This window comes from Micrasema longulum, unplaced genomic scaffold, assembly GCF_059751315.1.
Source record: "Micrasema longulum isolate JH-2025_06_02 unplaced genomic scaffold, ASM5975131v1 h1tg001012l, whole genome shotgun sequence".
Taxonomy (NCBI): domain Eukaryota; kingdom Metazoa; phylum Arthropoda; class Insecta; order Trichoptera; family Brachycentridae; genus Micrasema; species Micrasema longulum.
In genome coordinates, this window is record NW_028278200.1 from 613487 (window position 1) to 634647 (window position 21161).

Sequence of the window (21161 nt, forward strand, 5' to 3'; positions counted from 1 at the left end):
TGATGCATAGAATACTGCCTTGGTACACCAATCGCAGCGTTTCTTAGGCGTATCTTAGTCATTTTTGTTACATGAATGTTAGATGAACAGTTTTACTCTTCAGGTGCCAGTCTAGGAACTATGAAATATTCCAGAGAGAAAACATTTTTTTTAATAAACTATTTTCATGTTCACCATCTCGGGAACCGAACCCAAGACCTCACGTATGGTAGGCAAACGAGCTGACCACACCACGAGGCCGACATTCTTTGTACGTTCTCAAATGTTAAAAAAAGGAGTATATTGTTAAGTGTCTATAGTACGGGTAACGTAACTCCAGTGAGGACACATTATTTTTATTTATTTAAATTTAATAAATAAAGGAGACAAATAAATAAATATCATTCCAGTAGTATTCTGAATTCAAATGTTTTGACAATAATACTGTAGGTAAGTCTTTTTAACAGTACTTCCAACATTAAAATGCTACTCACCTGCCAACGCTTATGAATGAATAAACGATATCATGTACCCGATCATCACCGGAAGTAGGCAGCTCTTACCAGCTGCCGAAAAAAATAATAGCGTACTTCTAAGTTTATTAATATGTATTTAGCGAAGCTCACTTTAATTCGCCGTGTGGGCGCTCACTAGAGCAGACATATTGCATAGCGCAGGACTATTTTGTTACATTTGTTTAGTGTTAAATTAGGTCCGCACAGGATCCGTTGTTGTACGATCCTGCTAATAGGTCGCTTTATTCGAGAGGGTTTTGCCAATAAGTGAAAATAAACCTTGTGCTGTTTAGTGCCGTTGGTAACCAATTTTACAGTAATGCGTAAAACAGCTACTCTCTATTAAAATTTAATCAAAATCAAAATAGATGTACTTCACTATTAACATTTTACGGCATAATATTGGTGTGTAGTGCTTTGTGAGTTTTCTGGGATTTATGGTGGAAACATAAAATACTTCATTGATTTTACGCTAACAAACGGTGAGTTTACGAATTTGATAAAAAAATTGTTTTATTATCTTAACTATAAACAAATGAGGGCACTACTTCCAAACCCAGCAAAATCCATATTTTTTTATTTTGAGCAAATCACTAAAAACTGGTATCTGTGTTTTTCTTAAAATGCAAAGTAAGTAAATATGTGATTTCACTTGGGTAACCCGTACCGAAGATACTACTTATTATAAAGATATTATACTGATCTGTATTTGTAATAAGAAAACGAATAAATTATGTGTTGACCGATAAAATTGGCATTTTTTCAAACTGTCCAATTGAACTTCCTCGTTTTTTCAAGAAATTTTCGTTCAGAATTTCAAACTAAAATATTTTTTTTTTGTCACGTTGTTTTTCAAAGAATCAATATGTTATTTGATTTATCGTCGACCGTTATTCCTCACATATTTTCAAGAATTTTGTAAGAGGTGAAGATACGTTGATTGTAAAGAACCACATATGTACAGTATCTGTATACCCACGTGTACTGCTGACAAGCTTATTGTACGATAATCAATTGCTAGATTCAATAGTTTACAATAAATGAGTAGGCATGTCGAACCTGAGGTATTCACTTACAAGTTAAAACCGTCAAAGTATCTTACTTGACAAGTTGAGTTATTTTGTAAATTCGAATTTTTTAAATACGTGTTCTGCCGCGGTACTAATGCGAATGACACGTAACATTTATGACATGTGCTGGTTAAACGCACTGTTAGCTTTTTTTTATCGATTCCGTTCAGGAAACTTTAATGAACCCCATGAAAGACCAGAACATAAGGTTGAAGATGAAGAATTGAAAGCGATATATAGAGGAAGCAGACCCATCTCGAACTACGACCAATCAGAAGCAAAATTTAAAAAATAAACATATTTCTGCTTTATATATATTTTTTAAATATAATGGGGTTCAGTGCTATATAAGCTGCTTACGTCACGGCGACCTGTGTAGATTTGTGACGGGTCCTAAATTCGTTCTCGCCTTCCAAGTCCAGGTCTTTAAAGAGCCAATTAGGTAGGGGGCGAGCGCTCTAACATCCTCAGGATTGACCTAGGGGGACCCCCGAGAATACGAATTATTTTGTGACATAAAGCATTACAGCTATTTAGAATGGGTTGTATTAACCCTAATATTTGAATTTTGGAGCGAATTTCTTTGCCTCGTAAACAACAGTGTTAGTGAATGGAAATCAAGAGTGGAAGATAAGGGTAACAACTTCAGATCTTCTGATTCGGAGTCCGCGACGCTACAGTCTCTTACCAGCTATATTTATTCAAAACGTCATCTGGTAAGATAGGTATATCCTCTAAATAAATATTTACCTTTTCTGATCCGAATTACTGTTTTTTTCTTAATTACAAAAAATGTATCTTAATTCAAGTACGTGTGGATACTAGCATTATTTAAAAAAAAATCTTTATGTTTATTTTGACAAAAAATTTAGAAGATGTTTAGCCTTGTTCTAAAAAAACTGTGGTTGTGAGGGGTAAAAAACCTATTGAAAAAAAAAATAGTATGACGATAAATGAATCAGTTTTCTTACAGTATTAATTAATGATGGGAATAATCGAAATATTTAGGTAATCAAAATACGAGCATTCGAGACATGCAAATAATCGAATTCAAACATCGAATCAATCGATTTTTTTAAACCGTGAAATGTAAGAAAACAGCCAAAAAAAAAAACAAACATTGCTGACTGTTAAGTGGGGGGGTAAAAAATACATGTGTAATAACAAAGTACTTCAAAATAATAATACGGAAGTTCAGCCCTACGGGAAATTTGATATAAAACATGTTTTATTATGCACGGTAAAAATTAGAACAATAAATTGTAAATTTCTTAAAAATGTATGAAAGATAGTTATAAGTCGGCCTCGTGGTGACATGGTCAGTGCGTTTGCCTACCATGCAAGAGGTCTAGGGTTCGATTCCCGACATGATTGATTTGAAATATTTATTTATAAGGGTTTTTTCACACTAAAATATTTCATAGGCCCTGGACTGGTATCTTAAGCGTAAGGCTGATCATCTGACCTTCACGTAACATAAAATGATCAAAATACGCTGCGATTGGTTTACCAATGCAGTGCTCTTTGCACCATCGGGTGCGGAAAGGGAATGATGATGATGATAGTTATCCTATTTCCGGGAAACAAACTAACAGACGAGAACTTAATACGTCACACGCAGAGTAATTTCAAAAATTCAAAATTAAAATCATAGCGCTGATGATACGACACACAAAAATGTTAAAAGTTGTGAATATTTACCAACATCTTTATCAGCTCAGGTTAGTCCCTTTATATTACAAACACGAACATATAGCAACAATTTATTTAACATTACATACTTGAATTTTATTGAACACGAATTATATTTTGCACTTCCAAAAAATTATTAAAATTAATTACCTTTGCTTTTGAAATGTCATGTCAGAATTCATATCTCGATTGTCTTGAAATGTCAAGTCCGTAATCATATTTCGATTGTCTGGAAATCTCAAGTCCGAAATCATATTTCGATTGTCTCGAAATCTCAAGTCCGAAATCATATTTCGATTGTCTCGAAATGTCAAGTCCGAAATCATATTTCGATTGTCTCGAAATCTCAAGTCCGAAGTCATATCTCGATTGTCTCGGAAAACCATTTCGAATGAATTCACTCGAGATATCTCGATTATTTTTCCGATTAGTACAAGTGAACTCGATTAGTTGTAAGCATTTCGAAATGTCTCGATCTTTTTAATAATCGAATATTTCGATTATTTTAATTCGATTATTCCCACCATTAGTATTAATATAATATTTTATATTTACACTAGCGGATCCAACTGACATTGTCCTGCCTGAACGTTGGCTTGCCTGCTATTAGGTGGTACAGAGTGACATTTACGTGACATTTGACATTGAGTTTGACATTTCAATATTTTCCATTTCACCTACCGGGTCCAACTGTAAATTCAAATCATCCAAGGACCTACTCAAACACACCCAAAAAAAATTCATCAAAATCGGTTTAGTCGTTTAAATAACTTTAATTATAAAAAAAATAATTGATTTTAATTATTATTACAATAACTGCGGAACAACCTGCTCGAAAAAATGACACAGGTAAACTTTTTCAAATCACTCGCAAGATCTGTGTTAAATGCTCGATCACTTCAGGAGCTGCAAAAAACTCTGATGAAACGATTGAATCGGACCAAAATAAACCGCGTAAAGGAAATATGGCGTGGTCATTTCCAGAGAGTATTTAATCGCCGCCCCGAGTACTTAATTGCGAAGAGACTGGGTAAATGGAGAGATCACCGCATTGCAGAAAAAGGGTGATCCATTAAACTGTGATAACTATCGTGGCATCACGCTTCTAAGTGTACTGGGGAAAGTACTTGCGTACATAATGCCTTCTGCAAAGAGTTTGAGGATACATTACGTAAATATTAAGAGAGAACTAGGCGGGTTTCCTACCTGGTAGGTCATGCGCGGATCATATCCACAACATATGCTGTATTCTACAGGCGAACAAAGAACTAAATAGTTCCTTGGCAACGTGTATAGAAAGAAAAAGCGTTTGATAGTCCGCTCAGACCTAAACTCTGGAAACCACTTGAGGCATGTGGGGTGCTTATAAAACTAGTCAAACTTATCAAACCCCCTTACTCAAGTAATGGATGCTCTGCGACCTAGATTATGCCGATAATGCAGTTATTATTGCTGAGGGTCTGAAAATCACTGTAGGTAGGCTAAATAGATACTCTGCATGCTTGGATTTAAATTAAAAACCCATAGGCTATGTAACACTTCGTGTGCCTTGATGCTCAAATCACTTGACTCTGTCAAACCAAGGCATCAAAATGTCAAAAGTTTATCTGGGGCAGCTTTTAAAGAAGCTTTTAAAAGGCTGTATAAAAATCGGATATTTACTAAGTTAAAACTAAGTGTAGCTAATATAATTCCTGTATAACACATATTATCCTCTATTAATGACAAAATATTGAGTTTTGAGAATAAATGTCTCTCGGGAAGAATCTTGGGTGTGCGGTGATTTAACTTCTTTAAGAATGACAAGCAGCAAACTCCGTACAACTGTCATCAAGCAGAGGTAAAACGGTTGATAAGGCTATATACTGCGGATGTTTCCTGAGAGCCTTAACAACGCTTGCCTATTTTACACGGCATCAGTTTCTTGACGTCCTGTACGACCGCTGCTATTTGTCGGCAGTTCATGTCAGAACCACGAGACGCGAACCTGACTTGGGAGGATGCACAGGAGCTGTCAACTGAAAGAGATGCCTGGAGGCTCTTTGTGTGAAGCAAATCGTCTATCTAGAGAGAGGATATGGTATGAAGATGATGATTATTACTACATTTATATCTTCAAAAAAGAAAAAATTAAATCTTGACAAATATATTCAGACCCTGGTAAAAATAGCTTCCTCGAATGACAGAATTTCAAGAGACGCAAGCACGGCAAATAGTTTACGGTATAAAGTTTGCTCGCAGTGACAACAAAATTAAAAATATATATAGTGTTTCCAGAAAAGATTCACTAAATCAGTTCTTAAAACGCCACGAGTAAATAAGGGACGTACTTGCTCCGAAAAGAATGTTCAAAGTTCGTGTTGTTTTAAAACAATTCTGGTTGAGGAAGGGTCCACATGATTTATTTATTGTTAGAAAAAATCAGTGATGTTAACCAAATCAATTTTAAAAACAAAACTCATATTTTAGGCATAATAAAATAAGAAAAAATATCAAAAACATTTTTTTTTTCTAAATGTTAGTTTGATTTAAACTATTACAGATAGGTGCAATTTTTAATTACCCGTTATCTTAAAGTAGTTGCTCGAATTACGATCGTATCACTTAATTAAGTTACACCACTTAAGCAGTAGTATGGTTTGAAAAATTCTTTACAATTAAGGTTATCTCTACTATTTTACCGTAGAATTTCCTAGTCGAAGAAGTAAATTAGAATTGAATTTGCGTAAAAACAGGTTTATAGGCAAATTAACTTCCAATTTCTGTACGTACATACCCAAATAGGGTTTTAACGATAACGGTAGAGTGATTTCTTCCGAGCGACGCGACGTCGGATATTTTTTTTACATTGGTTTATAATACGCATATTTTAAACTACCCGAAAACGAGATGTTTCGTGCCCTAACGAGCAAATGGCTGGTATTACGTAACCGCACCATGCTTGCACGGAATGTTTTTTAAAGATGCCCTCGGCGGGCAATACGTGTGACGTCAAAATGATATTTGGCCAGCTGTAAGCCAATTTGCATGTGCTCGATTTTAAACCCGAAAATTATATTTGTAAACTTGTTTTTTATGCATGGAATGAATCGTTAAAAACTGCTTTCAACGTTTATTTAATATATTTTTAACCTTATTCTCGACTTGTGAAAATAAACATTATGTTAGCATCGGATAATCAATCATGAAAATGCATTTCTGCTTATTATGTGATATTAAATCTAAATAAACATAATGTTACCTATTATATTCACCATCATTATCATTTATTATCCCCATCTAATGACATAAAGGACACTACGCTAGTGCACCAAACGCAACGTGTTGTGATGGTTTTTCGTAACATGAAAGTGAGATGATCGGCCAGGTGCCAGCACAGAAAATGTGAAATGTTTATTAAATGTAAAAACATTATTTTTATTTAAAAGAGGACATGTAAACCATGTACATTATACTACGGTGTAAAATAAAATATTAATATGGTACTACAATAATAATATCAAATTACAACTTGGGAATTCGTTCAATTAATTCAATGGTACCTAGAAAGGCATATTTTTTTAGCTGTGCACTGTGCAGTGGTTAGTGGTTATGGCGTTTTTCACTATGATTTATTAGTGTTTGTGATCCACTCCACACTAGGATGCTTGATGAAGACAATTTTATAACTTAATAATTATGGTGGCCTCCATGGTGTAATAGCTAAGAGATTTAAATCACATAAGGACTTCCGGGTTTGAATTTCGGTGGGAGCACAAACAATTTTGTGATTTTTTTCAAGCCTGGGTGTTCTGTGATGTAATACACCAGTGTGATTGAGCCTCCTGGTCTCTTGTGAATAAAAAAATATGGTAAAAAAACCGGAATTTAAAAAGACGGAAAATTATTTCGAGAGGGGAATAGGGAAGTACGCATAAGCATTTACAGGACTTATGTCCAGTAAATTCTAGCCTTAAATATTTTCTTTCTCTAAAAGGTTTCTTATTTCAGTAAAAACATTATCAATCTAGATTATATCGCATCCGTTTGTTGCATGATATATTTTTTTGTTGTTTTTTTTCTTTATTTAAATTATATTTAATACGCTAAAAATGGATGGAAAAGTTATTTTTAAAATCTTTGATAGAAAATTAAAAAAAATATTCAAAAAATAAATATGTTTGGAAACAACTGATTGAGAAAATTAAAATTGGTATCCTTTAACGTACATTTAGGATGCAATAAAATGGTTTTATGTTAGTATTTCAAGCACAAATAATAATAAGAATGCATCTTTTCCCAGAATCCTTAATTATTATTAAAACTTTTTTTCTGAAATCGATGTATATTTTTTCACTGTAAACAATTATAAAGAAAATTTTAGAACCTTAATTACAAATAATAATTACTTTTTAATCTAATTGTACCTATTAAAAAATGTTTGACGTGCTTTATTTTTTTGTTTCTTTAATATTATATTATATTTATTTTCTCATGTTTGAAAGAAGAAAGGAAAGAAGGCTGATCTGGTGTTACCCGTGTGCAACCGCGGACGAAAGGTTTTTTTAAGACAGAGTCGGAAAAAAATAATCTTTTTACACGTTTTTTTTCATTATTATTGTTATATTTTATTTCTTTAAAATTTAAATTATACAGAGTAATTTTTCACGGGTACACTTTTATTCTTTTTTTAAAATTGTATTTACTATAATTAATAAAAAAAACTATATTTGGCCTTTAATTTCGGTTTATTTGTAAATATTGTATTTTTTTGGTTACAATAGCTGTTGTTTTCGATTTATAAATAAAATAAAATGATAAAATCTAGATTAAAATAGTTTATTCCTTCATTGCATGATATATTTTTTTGTTGTATTTTTAATTTATTTTAATGATATTTCATACGCTAAAAATAGATGTTAATATAATTTATAAAATCCTTGATAGAAAATATTAAAAAACATTTAGAAAAATAGATTTGTTTCAAATTTGCTGCACTGTGCAATGGTTGCTCTCGTGAAAATATAAGGTATGGTTTTTTTTATTATCTTGAGTTTATTTATTGATGGAAAGTGCGAAAGTAATTTTTTTATTTTGCTTTACATAATTGTAGGGCACATGGACATTTGAATCTAGGCAATTTACAGCGTTGCTTTGTTGATTTACATACCATTCAATGAATTGTTTCATTTTTGTGAACTACAGATAAAGGAATCTGAGCCATCAATCATTTACGCTTCTTTAGACCTATCTTGACTACGTACCTAATTTTTAGCATCACAAAATCGTTTGTAAAATTTGTTTTAGGTAATTTTATGCTTAATATTGTGGTTTGTATCAAATAAGGATGACAGGAATGGTTGACTGTACAGAGCTGCTTGGTTTAATAACAATACATGTGCCAGCCAGGATTTGTAGACGGTACCACCTGTTTCATGTACCAATAAGTAAAACATTGTATGTTAAAAATGCTTTTTTTCGTAGAACTTTTTCAGTGTACGATACAAAATTTACAAATATAGATTACACAAACATCACTCTGTCAGATTGAAAATTTACACTAAAAATGCATTATGTAACTTAGTAGACATTATAATAATAAATATGTACATCTCCCTTCCCTTCCTTATACTCTCTTCAAGCATTCTTGTCCTTATCCCGCCCAATTTACAGTAACTCAATGTTCTTAAAATAAATATAAAAAAGTTTTTTGATTATTAAGTACATGAAAATAACATTTTTATATGAATAAATTATATGTATTTATTTGATGTGTAATATATTTTCTTTACTAACTTTGTATACTATGTGGAAATCTGTTATTAGTTCTGAGTTTATACACTATATCTGTTTGTTTACTATAAATATGTTTGTAGAACTGTTGATTTCCCAAATAAAATAAAATAAAATAAGACACACCATGAATTAAGAGTTAAAGATGCAATCGTAAAACGAAGGATATAATTTGATGCTAAGTAAATAATGCCCTAAATTTCTACATACATGGACTCACATTTTGCAATTCACAGTACTTAACGTAAACAATGAGATGCAATAATTATGTACGTATGCCTCGTCGACTTGCGTCCCCAGATTGACTCAAGCAATTTGTATGGTGCTACAAATCTATAAGTAAGCGGAACATGATATCGATTATTAGTTTGTCAAATAACAGTTCAAGTGCACGTGATTTTCGGACGCATTACCCTTTACATACGCATACCTAATACATGTATGCATGTGAATGTAGTACGCCAAGTAACTAACTGCCGCCGCCTTATGTGTACTGAGTGTACTTCGTGCGCGGACAGGGCCCGGTCGAGGGGTTATGTTGCCGCATCCAAAGTATTCAAAAATTCAATTAAAATTTATAGCAAAAAATGCAAACACTCATTTTAATGTTAGATTTTTAAACAGTAAAGAACAAATGGGTGATGTTATACGAAAATGCATCAAGCCACACTAACCTCAAACTGAGATAATATATGTTTTGATCACTGGCGGCTCTTGACCGAAAATATGGGCAGTGCATTTCTTTACATTTTGTAAGCTTATATATTAAGTTCAATAATATTATAACAATATGACAGGTCTGACGTGATAAACGGGCAATAGTATGACAGATGACAACCCGCGCATCGGAACACGGAACGCTAAATTCGCCTAACATTATACGCACGTTGTAGGATACTAAATCAACTAAATTCTTAATAATATCATGTCATTACGCATGTTCAAAGTGACATTGTAAACCAACTTCAAACTTCAAATCTAAGCATGCGTTGGCAATGCCCGGAGTATGTATATGACCTACTTCCTCTAACGCACGATTCACCGGTATAAAGCGTTGTCTATCTCGCTCAAATGACTATCTTAGGAGAAATTAAATATTTCATACAAATTCAGGGTAAAGAATTGTGCAAAACAGAACATGCACAGGGACGATTGCGCATGCGTAGACAAGATGAGAAAATCGTCCGCTAGAGTCGATCTCGCTAGATCTTTCGGCGCTAGTATTGAATATTATGGTGTTTACGTGTATAATATTGCACCGAATCCCTGTTTCTTTCTACCTACTTATAACATAGTTTTACTATGAATAAAATTAATAATTTATTTCCAAATACTTTTACATGGCAGTGCACTGCACTTATGTACATACTAAGGAACCGCCTCTGGTTTTGATGTAGGCTCATTTTTCAAAATCACGATAATTAATTTGGTTGGATGTTATTACTCTAATTCTTAGAGGTAGGGCTCAGTGCTATGCTTTAAGCTCCTGACGTCACTGCGACCTGTGAAAATTTTGTCACGAGTTCCCGTGAATAGTTTTCGCCTTCCAAGCCTAAGTCTATAATGAACCTGGCTACTATGTAGAAGGCGAGAGTTCTCATTTTGCTAAATCTCCCCCTCCAAGCCTAGATCCGTAAAGTATCGAGGAAGGGGTCGAGCTCTTTAACATCCTCAGGTTTAATCAGCAGCTCCCGGGCTTCTTTTATTATGTAGATCACATTCCGCCGCTCACTCCTCGCGGCATGTTTGCGACTTTTTTTTTACATTAAACCATACCGCATTGATGCATCAGCCACCGTATTCACCGAACTTAATCCTCTAAGATTTTTTCTGTTCCCAAAGATAAAGAGGACTATAAAAGGACAACGTTTCGTGAGTACAGAGGAGCTAAAAACCGAATCGCTGACGGAACTGAAGGTCATACCGAAAAGTGCATTCCAGAAACTGAATCATCTCCAATGATGATTATTTTGAAGGAAAAAGTATTAATATTAAGGAACAAACAATGCTTTTATGTGTATTTGTTAATTAATCTTCAAGAATGTGGAAGCTTGGTGTTTTATTTTTTTTATTTATTATTTCAGAGACATCAAATTGACACAATATTTTTTTTTTTTATCATTTTATTAGCGCTTTGATTGATTGTTTAAAGTTTTGCTATTTATAAATTAGTCCGCGTGTGATGTCACAAGTTTTCTTGGGTGAGTTCTGCTGATTGGGAATTGGCTAACCGTGAACCTAGACCCTAAATCTATCACAACACTATCATTGATTGATTTCGAAGAACTAGTGAAGTCGTTCAAAGTAGCTCGTTTTTTTATTAATCATTTTTATTATTTTTTTCATGCATTTTCAAAAAATTCACGGTAAGATTTAATGCTCTAACCTTTACCGCGCGTAAGAAAACATTTTTGAAATCTTATTTTCCGTTACACCGAACTTCCTTATTAAAAGATCATATAAATAAATATATACGGTGTGCGTAAGACTTCTAAAAAAGTTAGGTTCTTGTGTTTGGCAATTTCGGCTGTTTATTTCTTACCTTCATCTGCATCTGGTTGTGCATAAGGTACTGTATTGCCAAATTTATTGTGAAGATAATATGATGGTCATTATATTTTAAGTTTCGAAACTCACATTTTGGTTCTTCCATATATTTATCAGAATATCCATATAATAAGAGATATAAAAAAATAAAATACTTTTAACAGATGTTCTGTATCTTAACGTTTAGATTTTAAAATTATACATTTAATAGAACGCATCGCTAACGTGATGTATGTAGGTTAGAACACAAACAATCCAGTTAATAAATGCAGTAAACAAAAATAGAAACTAAACTTATTTTCCTTATAATTAAAGTTACGTAATACTTATTCCACCTCTGGTCGCAATAATCATACAATGTACCAGCTACGTGCATGGTAAACGCTTTTAATTGTGTTAATTATTTCAGTCACATTTGGACACACAAAATCACTAAAAATACATACAAAATTGAATATGTTAAACTTTGAAATAACAGTCCCTTTTTTACCTCCCTACCCACTGACGCATAATAAAAAGACAAGTTTTTCCATTACTTGCCGCATCTCATACTAAGCTAATATTGCATTGCCTTCAACAATTCAAAATAAAGAGATAGCAAATCACTAGAAGTATGTCTGGAATGGAATCTTTTTGTGTCAAATACGTTCTTTGATCATAAAGAACCATCCACCAGTATACGTGGGAGAGAGGAAATGAAAGATCTATTATCGACTATGTAGTCATTGATTCTAGATTGAGGCCTGTGACAGTTGATATGCGGGTGTACAAAGGAGCAGAAATGGAAACAGATCACTTCTTGGTGGTATCAAGAGTAATCTTGTTTCAAGAATGGCGGTCCAAGACCCGCAAAATGCAGGCGCCTTCTAGAGTCAAAGTTGAAAAACTCCAAAATGATTGCATAAAAGATATATTTGAAAGGGCCGTAAATCTTAGACTGATTGATGAATGTGTGGAAAATATGAGTATTGATGCAATGTGGGAATGTTTGAAAAATGGTTTGTGTGAATCTACGATGGAAGTATGCGGTATAATGAAACAAGGAAGAAAAAAAGGTGATTCTTGGTGGGACGATGGAATAAAAAAAATAGTGCAAGAAAAGAAGGAAGCATGGTTAAATCTGCTGACAGTGAATAAAGCGATTGGTAGTAGGTATGCAGAACTAAAAAGCATATATAATAAATGTAAGAAGAGAGTGAAACAAGGTGTGTGTGAACGAAAGAAATTTTTGCGAAAAAAAGAGGGAATCAGAATGACCGAGAACTTCCAAGAAAATATAAAGATATTCTGGCAAGCGGTGAAAAATTCCCGAAACAGTAATGAAAGTGGATGTATGACAGCTATAAAAGGAAAAGATGGGAAAATGGTGACGAATGATGAGTGGAATAAATACAAGATGGAAGGAATACTTTGAGGAGGTGAATGAAACACATACAGGAAATATAAGCACTGCAGCACCTTTTCGTCAATGTCGATAAATTGAATGTGATGGTTTTGGAAAGAAATGAAAGTATGACTAAATTTGAAATCACTGTGAATGGAGTTATACTAAAACAAGTATAGGAATTTGTGTATCTGGGAAGTATGGTCACTAGGGATGGAATGACTGAGAAAGATATTGAAAGGAGGGTGAGTGCCGGGAACAGAGGGAAAGGTGCACTTAAATCGACCTTGGCAAACAAATGCTTGTCACAAGAGGCAAAATTGGCAGTTCACAACGGAGTCCTGGTCCCGTCCCTAATGTATGGGAGCGAAGTATGGACTTGGAAAAACAGGGATGAAAGTAGGCTTAATGCTGTTGAAATGCGATCTCTCAGGCGAATGTGAGGTAAAACTATGTACGATAGATGCACAAATGTTGAGATCCGTACATTATGTAAGGCTGAGACAAGCATTATCGACAAAATCAAGAAAGGAGCTGAGAACGGCTAAGAATATTTATAATGCGAATTTTGATGGATGCAGAAATGAGGAAGACCGAGAAAGACATGACATGACCAAATCCAACAAATACTTAAAGATGGACATGTCAAAAGTCGGAATAATCGACGCGCGTGCTTGAGAAGATGTATGAATGTAGAGGAAGCGAGATCTGTATGCAAAGATAGAGTGTTGTGGCGTTCTATCCTCTCTGCCTACCCTTACGGGGAAACGGCGTGATGTTTTTGTTTTGCAAATCACGATACACATGTTAACATTAGGTAATATGCAAAATACACAAATATACTAATTTTTTTGTTACTATTTCGTGTTACTCATTGCCATAGCTACGACATTTTTAAAAGTAATTTTTAATTTTATTTTTTATGTGTTTGAAAGTTGTGAAAATGGACTTTAAAGTCTAACTTATTTTGTAATTTTTTCAATTTCATATTAATTGTATTTTTTTTGCATTTTTGAAACATAGACAAAAATAGTAAAAATACGTGCTTAATTCAAATTAGTCTCATGTTTAAAATCATTTTTTTTATTACAAGAAGTATATTTTAAAACTATTCCTTATTTTAAAAAATACCGTTTTAAACTAAAATTTAACGTAGTAATGCAGAAAGCAGCCAGTTCACAATTTGAAAAAAAGTCAACATTGGTGTTGTCGAATGCAGTAAGATCAATTCTACGTTTTGCTAAAAACAACCAGACCATTTTCATACAAAAAACTGTAATAATCACCTTGTGAAAATAGTTTTGATTACAAAATCAATATTTCTTCATTTGCAAAGAACACCCACAGCAGTAAAAAAATCTTACGGCACTTTGAAAATCATAAAACCTGGTCAAATATATAATAAGATTCCTATTTGCAAAATTAAAAAAACTAATCTTTTCATAGTTTATCATTTGCTCAATTTAAAAACATTCTAACTGCTGGCCAGATTTGATTACTCAGTTTTTTCACAGAGTGCTATTTTTTTATTTTTTAAAAAATTATATACGCCTCCACTTGTTTGCTAGTGATTTTGGCTCTTAGAAACAAGAATAAGAAATTAAAAGAATATACGCTACAGTGAACGACAAAAAAAACATACCTACGAAAAAATATAATATAATGTGAAGTAGTTAAAATCAGTATGAAAGAGTTATATGACAATAAAATATTATTACCGTCTAAATTAAACGTAAACATAACATGAAATTTTGGGCCAAAAATAAAAAGGGACCTTCAATTAGACTTATTATTTAAATTTGTTAAATAATATTAAACAAATTCAACAAAGGTGCTATTATCTCAGTTCCATTTTTATATGGCTTGCTGCCTTCTGCATAACTACGTTCAATTGTAAAATGTCTTTCTCGGCACGGTTTTTCCCAGTCATGCAATTCAAATGTATCTTTGCAAAGTATTAAATAAATAAAATATAATTATCTTCAAGGAAAATAAATTGAAATTTGAATTAATGTTCTTAATCAGTTTTCTTTTAAATATATCAAGTTTTCAAACAATTAAATTTTTCTAGCAGAGTCAAGAATAATTTATGCCAGTAAAAGAAAAGGAAAAGTATTGTGCAGCACTTATGCGAGTATTGCACTTATGTAAATTTAAATTATATTGATATCTTGAAATTCTGAATCATTCAGTAGTAGTGATTTGTATTTCTTAAAAATAATATAAATTTTGTTGAAGTTCTTTGGAATACATAAAAAACTGTTGGTACACAGAGTTCATTTAATATTGTATTTGATGCTAAGGTTCTACATAGTATTTTTCTTTACATTTTATTTTAGTTAGCTTAAGTCATAAAACACGCGAAAAGATCAAAATCCACAGAGTTCAAAGCGCTGCTGAAGTCGAGTACTGTTATCAAGGTTAGCATTTTGTTATTCATTGTGTATCTAATGTCATCTGTAACATTGATTTAAGCAATACTATAAATGAGGAAATAATAAGGCTGCCATTTGAAAAAAAAGCAGAATCCCAAAATTGCATTACACAAAAAGGCTTGAAAATGTATGAAGAGATGCCTGAATGCATGAAGAATGAAAAGAGTTTGAATATATTTTGTTTGCTGTAAAATAATTTAAATATATATGTAAGTGAAGTAAGTTTAAATATTAGTTTGAATACTATGTAATATAAGCGAACTTAAGAAATAAAAATAATAAAAAAAGAATAATGATTTACGTTCACTCCTACATAACGTTTACTGTTAATGCCAAATTGCACGCTCGAATGATATGGCATGTATCATCGTGTGATTACCATTAAGTAAGGCATCAGTAAGCTTTAGTATCGAATACTGAAGACCACGTGCGGGAAATGATACACCTATAATGATACCAATTACCATACATTCTCAATGACAAATGCAACGATCATTAGTTTATGTCCCAACTTCATGATGTGGCTCCTATAATGATACAAGAAAATCACGAGAGAGGGTCAAGGAATAACCGTTTTGCTCAATTTTATTTTAAACTTCAATTTGTTAACAGAAATAATGGCACGTTTTATTTAAATAAACAACTAAATATGTTTATTCCTAATGCATTTTAAAATTGTTAAAAAAAACATCGTCATCATCAAACCGTAATCCGCAAATAATTTTTATTTATTTACAACATTACAACAAAGAAGTTCACTGCTTTTAAAAAAATAAATGTTTATTGACTATTAAACTAATCCAGATTTTTTTTATTTTTGTATATCGTATATTTTTGTATTTCTGAAATAACTCCGCGTGTGACGTCAGAGGTTCTTCTTTGTAAGTTCTTCCGATCGGTTCGTTTAAGGTAAGCAAACCAGATATCCTTCACAGCTCTCATATCATTGGTTGATTCATATGAATCAGTGAAGTCGTTCAAAGTAGTGCGTTTTTATTCAATTTGTTTTTTTTTCCTTACATTTTCAAGAAATTTTGCCGTACAATTTAATGCTCTATTTTTTACCGCGCGCAAGAAATTTTTGATATCCAATTTCCCGTAGGCGTAGGGCTGAAGTTCCTCACAAGTACGAGTATTTACTAATATTGACACTTACTTTTATCATGTACCTATTTACAACATCTTATGGTAAACATAACATTTATTTTTAGATTCATTTAAACTCTCTTCATTCTTTATACATGCAGGTATCTCGTCATAATGGTGCATATGACAAAGCATTGGAAAAATACGTGCAGTGAATCTAGATCATGTGTTACAGGAAGGTAAAGTGATCAGTCTTATGCTTCGGGTGCCAGTACAAAGAAAGTAAAATATTGCAGTCAAAATGCTACTTCCACATACCCGAAAACCGTTTGTAAGACCGTGGATCTTCCTATAGGTATCATTCATACAAAAATGTTATGTTTTTTTTATCAATTAACGAGTTACTATTTTAAAAGTTTTAATTTCATAAATCGAAATTTAAGTTGAATTTAACTCAACTACTTTCGCTTGGTATATTTGATATGAAGGACTTTTGTCGGATATTGTCATTTATCCTTATGGCCGTATTGCAAACGCAAATGGTAGCAAAAATGGTATTTTTTTGTACCACATTAGGCAATGTCATTTTAGTAATTTTAAAAACTTAATAACGTCAAATTGGATTATTATTGTCATTATTTTTTAACTTCTTAACTCTGACGCCCTTCATATATGAGTAAATCACCAAATATTATGATAATGCACTAGTTTACATATCAGAAGATAATTATGATACAGTGATAAATAATATTAATTATGATTTAGGAAATATATCAAAATGGTTGAAAGTAAATAAATTAAAATTAAATTTATCAAAAACAAAATATATGAATATTGGGAAAAATAATACCCCAGAATTATAATATTAATATTGATACTTTGAATATCTGTGGACGAAATAAAGTATCTCAGGGTCTACTTGGATAAATATTTGAATTTCAAAACACATTCTCAATATGTAACCAAAAAATTTTTTTTTTTAATTTCATTTCTGGGAAGATTACGAAATGACATAGATATAAAAAATAGTATTCTTATATATAAAACAATAATATGTCCGCACATAAACTAATGTTCTTCCATTTTTTTTTTGTAATGAAGGAGAAATTAAAAATATACAAATTATTCAAAATAAGGCGATGAGGATTATACTCAAAGGAAATATCTATTCTCATGTAGAAATAATGCACAAAGAAATTGGCATTCTTTAATCATCCATGTAGCGCCGCTTATTTAAACGTTCTTAACTACATTAATCTAATCAAGCCACAATTAAAATATTGTTAGTAGGTAGGTACTACGTTTGACAATTTCAACACCAAAAGTGAGCAACAAAAAAAATTTGTTTTATAGGGTGGTTTTCGAATTGCAAAATTTTCAGTAAAATATTGCAACATAAAAACCACCTAATAAAAAAATATTTCGTGTTAGCCCTCCCAAAAATCGAATCTAGGAATTCAAGCATGGTAGGCGAACGCGCCAAACCGTACCCTACGAGGCGGACTGTTCTCCACTTGATTTCCTTTTTCAGGATTTTGACCTAAAATTAGTGTCCAGTATTGTGGTTCTATTTCACACACATAACTGTTTGATTCATCCGCCTGGAACAGAAAAATAATGATTCGAACTCATAATTTATTGGTTAATAGCATTTTTCTTGGGTTGATTGGTAAAAATCAATTTTCGGATTAATTTATTTAAGTAAAAAATGGATAACATTTAACTATTTGCAAATAACTGCCTGAAAAATTTTTTTCTTGATTCGGGATTTTTTTCTAAATGTTGCCATCAAAAAATTCATACAGGGTTTCGTTAGTTTGTACAAGAATCACAAAGTGTTCGTTCGCGTGTAGCAGAAACGAGAGCGAAATACAATATTGATTGTGTTAAGAGTAAGATAGATATATGGGACACGAATCAACTCACAAAACGAAAGCATAAAATGCTATGGGATCAGGTTCGCTTTCACGCGGAAACCTAGATGATCGGTCATTAATATATAATGACACTTTATACTTCAAGTTCTCAAACGCGTAACAATATAGAGTTAGTGCCTATTTTTTTGTTGTTGTATATTTTATACCGTGCTTGAGGTCATTAGGTCATTGGGTCGATTCCTGGAAGGATGGACATGTAATATTAGTTTCAAAGATGGTTCGACACTCCAATATTGTATTATTCCTGCGTTGACACCTGAAGGGAAAGACTGATCACCTTACCCTTAATATAATAAAAATTATCTAGATACGCTAGAGTAGGGAAATATTATGTTTATACTAAAAAACATGAAATGAAATTAGAAAAATTGATTGTATATTCGAAATCAATAGTGATATTGTGGAAAACTGTTTTCGCACATTACTTCAAAAAATAAATTATCAATAAATTTGTCCCTACAAAAACCCAACATGTTTGGCTTTGATAATTGTGACGCCAAGATTCGAGACGATGTTCTATTTAATTTTTAAACAAAGTTTAAAATTTACCCTAATCGTGACGTAATAGGGGCGTAACCATTGCAATGGACTATTTTACGGGAGTTAAAAATAACACGTGTGAAAAAATAAATTATGCTACTAGTAAGCAAAAAAAAATATTTTGTAAAGGTATTTCATAGACCCTTATTAATTTGAAATTGTTTTTAAAAATGTGATATTTCCCTAATACAAAACCAATGCAATGCCCTATCCACCAATGGGTGCAGATAGTCGGTAAAGATGATATCAAAATGTTTTTTTCATCATCATTCCCTTTCTGCACCAAATGTGCATATGGCACTGCATTGGCACTGCTTTGGCACACCAATCGCAGCGTATCTTGATATTTTTTTATTGAATGAAAATAAAATGGTCATTCGTACGCTTTAGATGCTAGTCCAGGGACTATGCTATATTTGAATGTAAAAACTCCTTTTAACTTAAACATTTCGTGTCAACTATGTCGGAAATCAAACCCGACACCCCTTGCATGGTAAGCAAACGCACTGACCACTAGGCCACGAGGCGACATTTATCCCGAGTTGCGTATGTTCAATATATTAATAAGGTTTCAATTGAGTCATGTTTGCTCTTCTGAATGAGAAAAGGGAGAAATATCATATTTATTTTTTATTGTGTCCATTGAATAGCACCATTAAAATTCCATTTGCTAGGTAAACCTTACCTTCTATCTGAACAGAAAAAAAACAGTTTTATGAATAGTGACTGCTAATAAAAAGGTCCTATTGGGTATATTATGTTCAATGCCAATGTCAATTGTATTGATAGCAATATTTCGAGTATGTCCAAACGTTTGAAGAAAAGGCTGGATATCACTTCCTTAAGAATTATTAATATATATTATTTTATGAGAAAGGAAAAACCGTTTTAAGTAGGAGCTATAAAAGTTTTGGTATTTAAGAGTTCACTTCACAAGAGTCGACATAGGAAAGTGTTGAGGAAATACGAATGTTCACACAAAGTCAGAACAATAAATGTTGTACATTTAAGCATTAAGTTTGTCGTCAAAGGTTTTTAATGTTATTAAATATTTGTATATAACCACTTACAAAACCGGTAGACATAAAAAAGTCGGTAAGTGGTTATTTACAAATATTTGATATCATTTGGTAAAATGTTGTACAGTTTGTAAAGTGGCCACTAAAACCTACCATTGACAAGTCATAAGCCTTGTAAATGCCTAAGCATCCATATTCTTTTCTACAGATTGTTTTTCCTTACTGATGAAAACAAGTTTGACCTGTATTGATTGCATTTAATACGAGCCTATTGTCAAATTTTGTGACATCCTAACCTAACTTGACACACTAGTTTTATTTATTCAACTTTTAGTACATAATCAAAATTGTACATTGGTTGGCTTATTGCCAAATGGCAATTTCTTCCTTTCTATCAATAAAAGAAAAAGCCGAAAACACACAAAAATTTGTATAAAAATGACTTTAAATCAATTCTATTGCTCCGTGGGAAAAAGGCGTACGAAGGAAATAGGAAGGAAGAAAAGGGGATATATTTAGGAAAATAAAGGAGATGTTTCTTCACACGTTATTAAATGCCTTCAATGATAAAAAAACATAGTAAGTGAATCAAAATGTTGTAATAAGGTCCAAAAATGCATAATACTGACATATTACAACAGAGATGAAGAACATTTTGAATGCTACACAGTGTGTAAATTGGCCACTTAAACCAGCCAACGACAGGTAGTAGGCACTGTATATGCCTTGACTTCGATATTACCTTCTCTTTAATGTTCTTCGTCTCTGTTGTTTATATTATTGTTACTAATAACAGCTCCCCAGGAATTTGAATCCAATTCTTTTATACAAAAATTTGAACAAACTCAAAATATTGCATAACACAGAGTTTTTAGTATAAATATCAAAGAACAATGGGTGGGGGGTGACACTTTGTAAGGAATAAAGGATGCGTTCAGAAACTTCCGGTGACTACTTTCATCAAGCATAAGCAGTTCGTTTTTTTAAGGAGCAACCTGCTAATTCTCTATTTCAGAGGCTCGTCAACAGGTGGGACTGAGAATATACGCAATGAAGGTATGACAATTATATCACAACTCGCGGATCAATTGAGAAAAAATCTTTCTTGTCTTATTTTCTTGCAACTGGCGGGAATAGAACCCTTGATGCCAATTTCGCAGTTAGCCGTCTATCTGACTGCGTCAC

General features: G+C 32.5%; 1 protein-coding gene across 1 annotated transcript in view; it reads left to right on the top strand.

Moving 5' to 3' along the window:
- Positions 1 to 852: 852 nt before the first annotated feature.
- Positions 853 to 21161, top strand: part of Nha1 (Na[+]/H[+] hydrogen antiporter 1) — a 111975-nt gene continuing 91666 nt past the window's right edge. Inside the window, exon 1 of the mRNA XM_088232720.1 lies at positions 853 to 976. The gene's annotated coding sequence lies outside the window, so the exon portion shown is untranslated. The remainder of the gene's footprint in view (positions 977 to 21161) is intronic.